Source organism: Limulus polyphemus, unplaced genomic scaffold, assembly GCF_000517525.1.
Source record: "Limulus polyphemus unplaced genomic scaffold, Limulus_polyphemus-2.1.2 Scaffold779, whole genome shotgun sequence".
NCBI classification, from domain to species: Eukaryota; Metazoa; Arthropoda; class Merostomata; order Xiphosura; family Limulidae; genus Limulus; species Limulus polyphemus.
The window spans coordinates 355,754-361,654 of record NW_013666389.1 but is presented as its reverse complement, the minus strand read 5'-3'; the positions used below and the strand labels follow the sequence as shown (position 1 = coordinate 361,654).

The window sequence follows — 5,901 nt, the reverse complement described above, 5'->3', positions numbered from 1 at the left end:
GTGATGACCTCTTAATATAAAAAACAAAACATATTTGATCTATAATAAAAAATCAAAATAAGTAAATAAGATGTGTAGTAAGATTATTAACATCAAAATGATTAAGAATTATTTGTAATATTAGGTAATAGAAACTGCATCTTGTATAAAAATAGGTTCTTAATCTTAGGGAATTGGAGTTATACTCACACACAACGTAACAAGGAAGTGAATGATCAGGTGATAGAATTGAAACGGCAGTTATCTCATCGAGACTATGTGGTAAGATATAGTTTGGTTGTAACATTACAGTTTTAAATCAAAAAAGTTATACAGTACAAAAGATATGTTATAATATTGTGAGGTCTTCATGAATGGGTTGACTTAATAAAAGTGTAAAAGGAAATATTGTTTTGTGTTTATGAAAATTAATACAACAGGTATGTTAAAATATTTTTGGTCACGTTTTAAGCAACATTGCTTGGCACATTAATTGAACATTAAATTATTTATTGTGATAACTACAGTTTTTAATTTTAATGTGAGAAACCCATTGAAAAATAGATATATAGGTATGATTAATATTGTATACTTTTTTGCTACTTATTGAGACTAATTTGTTTTGAAATAGTATCTACTCTATTGAATATTCCCATGAAACTAAAATAAAACATGATTAGCCAAACTTAGCACTGTTAAAAGTATTATGTGTAAATTATTCACAGTTACAAAATTTAAATTCAAACACACTATTCAGATTCCAATATAATAAGTCTAACTGTACTTGTGAGTATGATACTTCATAAGGAGTGGAAATGAGGTGTTTAATGAGACTTAGATTTTATTACTTTACACAAAACTCAAATTTTTAAAGATTTAGTGTAGCCCCTAAATATTACCAATTACTAAAATGAACAAATACAAAATGTTCTAGAAGCTGTTCTGAGTTAATTATTGACCAGATGAACAACTGCATTGTAATAGTTTTTTTGTTTTCTAATAGAACATGCTGGCTCAAAGAGATGATTCTCATTATACAGTGTACAAGCTACGGCGTTGTTTTCTCTGGCAAAACATGTACTTTCAGATGGATATCTACAAACGACCTTGTCATCCAAGGTAACCTTGAAAAACAAATTCTACAACACAACTGTTAAAGATTATAAACTTGAGTTTAAAATCTACTAGAAATATTCACTGCATTGTTTTAGAATGTGTATAACCCGCTCATAAGTATATCATTTTTTTTCTGGGTGTAGAGATTTTACTGTAAACTCTGACCACAATTTCAAGCATATACTTCTTTGTTCTAGGTGTGAAGGTTTAATTCTGTTAGAAACCTACACCACATTAACAGGTGAAGAGCTTAATAAAAGGCTTCCACCATTTCTAGACATCAAACGAGAAGTAACTCAAGAAGCAACTTTTTCAATGTTCTACTTGTCTCTCAAAGAAGACTCCAAACCCAACAAGTTTATCATTACTTCAAATGGTTCTTATGGCAATGATAAACTCAAGGCCCACTGACAGAAGTCTAGAATTTGGCATAACTTTAAGTTGACTTTTATCTGAAATATTTTAATTAGAAGTTGTTGTTTTTTGTGGTTTTGAAATGTTTAGATTTTGAGTGTAAAGATATTCAGTTAATGTTTCCCTCTGTTTATCATTATTTCATATTTCTTGAAAGAAATAGTTATATTTTTTGTGCTTTACTACTCAGAAATCATTTAAAAAATGGTATGGGTGAATTGGGTATGAGAAAAATAAATTTAAAGCTTGAAATAAGGTATAACAACTTTTCACAAAGATATACAATATTTATGTAAATTCTGTACACAGTTCATACTATGTATGCTTTGAGGGCATTAAATGGAACATATTTAAATACCTTAAGAATTTTATCCTTCCTTAGTTGTGATCTGATGGATGTTCCTAAAGTTAATCATAGAACTTAGTCTTTCCTAGTCTTTTTTTATGTTGTTTTTTCCTGATTTAGTATAGTGATATAACTACATATAGATTACTTGGATTAGAACAGGAATTGTTTTTTATAAAGGCTATGTATGTGATTCAAAACATAGTGATTTGGAACATGAAGATATTCCCAGAAACGATTGTTGTTTTATTTTACCAAAGTGTGTGATACAGACATGTACTTATATAAAAATAGGTTAGAGAACTCTTTATTGTTCAACTATTTGTGAGATATATTGTCCCAGTTACTTTCATCACGACAGACTAAAACCAATTAAATTATTATTGATTTATTACATCAGTAGCATAGGTTTGCTTGTAAATTCTCAGTTAGTTGATAAGCATTTATTGACTTACCTAATCAAGTTCAGTATAACACAGTCATATCTATTAAGTCAATGACTTCCCTACAGCAATAAATCCAATATGACTGACAACAGTAATTTAATTAATTCTATTTCTACTAAGCAACCTTTCTCAGTGTTTCTAATATTACACTGTAATTTATATCCTATTGGTGGTGGTATTATATGGAAGTTTGGTCCAACAGGATATAAAATAAGGTGGTGATATTATATGGAAGTTTGGTACCTTATTTTATATCCTACCCATGGTGGTATTATATGGAAGTTTAGTACCTTATTTTATATCCTACCGATGGTGGTATTATATGGAAGTTTGGTACCTTATTTTATATCCTGTTGGTGGTGATATTATATGGAAGTTTAGTACCTTATTTTATATCCTGTTGGTGGTGGTATTATATGGAAGTTTAGTATCTTATTTTATATCCTACCGATGGTGGTATTATATGGAAGTTTGCTACCATAGTTTATTGAATGTATTACCCCAGATGTTGTTTATAGAACCTATAAACAATAAGTAAAATTCTGATGTGATTAAACCTTTACCTTGTCAAAAGGTATTACACAGCTGATAGATTACACACTAATAGAGAGCAGAACTTACCACTAAAACATCTCTTTTTATTTTCGTCGCAAAGCAAAAGCAACATTTAAACTTCTTCTTCTTAAGTTGGATGCTGGACCAATACTGTCATTTATGCTGTTGTACTTAATTAGAGATTAATAATTATAATTCTATAAGAAATTTCATATATATAACATCATGATGGTTCTTTGTTAGGACAAATATTCGTGTAAAACAAATGTAATTTATTCATGTATAAACTTAGTTTAGTTGTAAAGAAAATTGGATTTTTAGGGTGCTTGGTTTGATATTTTTCAGTTCTCTTGATGGTTTATGTTAAGATTTTTTTCTTTATCAGTTGAAAGTTTACCTTTGAATTTTTGTATTTTATAGAAACTTTATCTATCTATAATATAATATCACAAACTTATTATTAATATGACATTTTTATATAATTCTTAAAAACTAATTTTATATTTTCAAAAAAACTATTACTTTGTAGTGAAGACAATACAATACAGTTGCATGTTTTTGGAAATTAGTGGCACAGATAACACTCATTTACTTCTTCAATCATTCCATTCATTCCTACTCCTAGAAGTTTCCCCTTAAAATCTTTTCTACAGATATATCTACATTTCACTTGCAAGGTTAAGCAGGTATCAATAATGCATGTTACCTTAATCTAACAGTTTTCCTTGTAAAAAATATACATGAAGATTTTTTTTTGGTGTACAAAACTTGAAGATAGTTTTTATATGTGGAAACATCTGTTAGCTGAATTCTTGCACAGATCTTAAAATATAATGTTGATAAACAGAAACATTGGCACATGTAGATCTTGAAAGTTGAGCTGTTCAAAACTTGAAAATAGTGTTAAATTATTGCAAATGGTTTGTCGACCTTTCATCTCTATATTTTGGAAGGCACCTTTATTAAAACACATAAACCTGTCCTTTGCCTACGTTGATCTGATTCATTCTGTAAGCTGTACTATTTCCTATAGATCATTTTCCAGATGGTTCTGCTATGGTTGGTTGAGATGTTGCAAAGGAAATATCTGCTGAAGCTTTTTGCCAGACACTAATCGTTGATAACTGGACCAATTCTATTTTCAAGTTCTGAACAACTCGACTTTCAAGATCTACGTATCTACATGTGCCGATATTTCCATTTATCAACATTATATTTTAAGATCTGTGCAAGAACTCAGATAACAGATGTTTCAGTATTTAAAAGCTATCTTCAAGTTTTGTACAACAAAAAACCTTTTCAAGTATGTAGAGTTTGTAGGTTGGAGGAGAATTTGAGGTTATCCTAATTAAAGTAGAGGCAATAGATAAAGAGAAGGGTAAACTGTGGGAAATGGCAGCAGGATTTCAAAAGGAGATCAAGGTTTTACGTATGCTACGTATTAGAATTTCAAATAGTCTGAAATTGAGTTAACTGATAATTAAAATTTAGTCGTTAAACTGTACTTTGGATTTAGTATTTAAATATATGCCGATATATCTCCAATTTATGATATTTGCTAACAAGATTGATACAAACAGTTTTCTTTTTTAACACAAATATGTTTTAATACACAAACAACAATACAATTTACAATAACAGTTATTACAAATAGTTATTACAAACATTGATTTATAAACAAAAGTTTCACAAACTTACAAGCAATATAAAGTCTTCTTTCTAGTCTGGAACTTCTTCGATATCTTATCGAGGGTTCACGATGAGCGAGTGAATTACGAGTTGAAGTAGGTATAATTCACTTAACAGGAAGCTATCTAGCTTTGTCCTTCATTATATACCAGCCACACACACCGAGTTTTCCACCATTGAAGTTAGGTAATGTTTTCGTAAAAGTACTAATGTCCGATGAGAATCCACTGAAGTTAAATGATTTGTAATGTTCGAACTTTGTAAACGTTCCTGGTCAAATATCTGAAGTTTTCCTATTGATAAGCGTTATAAAAATCAATGATTTATAAACAAAAGTTTCACAAACATACAAGCAATATAAAGTCTTCTTTCTAGTCTGAAACTTCTTTGATAATACAAATATTAATAATACAAATACTCATTTTTTGTTATATTTTCTAGTTGTTCGAGGAAGGGTGATTCAAGAAAATCTCTGCGGATCTATACTGCTAGAAACCGTGATTTCCAACAGTTTATAGCACACTGACTATAGCAAAATAATAATAGATACTCTTTTTTTTGGCGCGTTGCAGTGGTTATATTTACAAGCATGTGGAGGCTTTCTCGAAATTTCAGTTTTATGTAACAGTACTGACGCTAACAGAAGCTTTTATGTACACACATATATTGTTGATTTTTACTCTCGAGAATCTTCTTCAACTTTGGAGAAAAGGCAGGAGTTTCGCAATACATATTTAACACTATAAGCTATGTATATTTCTAAATATAAATTTAATATAAACAAACGTTGATAGTAAAATAAATATATAATAATAAATCCGTCACACATTCAAAGGCTATATCAGCTAACAATGACTTTCAGGAAGTTAAAAATAGTACTGTTAGAGCTAAAAGTAGTGAATTTAATTGTAATGAGCATATTGAGTAACAAATATCAGCCCTTGGCTTGTGCAGATGAGGAACTATTGGAGGGAATGAAAACAAAAGGGTCAGAGAAAAATGTGGATAATAAACTTAAGGATGTTATAGGTAATTCCTTGACAAGGCATGTGGGTAAGATGGTTTATGGAGTAAAATAGGGAGAAAGGAATTATGCTACCCAGAAGCACAAGTGGAAAATATATTTGACATACCAAGAGATATAGTAACGAGGGCCAGAAATTATGCAGTTTTTGTTGTGCATGAACGAGCTAATGATGTAGGGAATATTAGGTGAGAGAAGCTAATTGATAAGTACAAGGGGTTAAAGAAAATGTCCATAACTTAATCGTGTCAGGAATACTGCCGAGAATTAATTGTGGGGATGAAAGTATGAGTAGGTTACTAGGGATAAATGCTAGGCTTGGGTTAATATGT

At 29.9% G+C, this 5,901-nt stretch overlaps 1 long non-coding RNA gene across 1 annotated transcript; it reads left to right on the top strand.

Annotated features, from left to right (window-relative positions):
• Positions 1–101: 101 nt before the first annotated feature.
• Positions 102–3,261, top strand: LOC111086010. Its single transcript, XR_002610789.1, has 4 exons — positions 102–261; positions 983–1,098; positions 1,293–2,470; positions 2,517–3,261. It is a non-coding gene; the product is annotated as an uncharacterized LOC111086010 (long non-coding RNA).
• Positions 3,262–5,901: the final 2,640 nt, after the last annotated feature.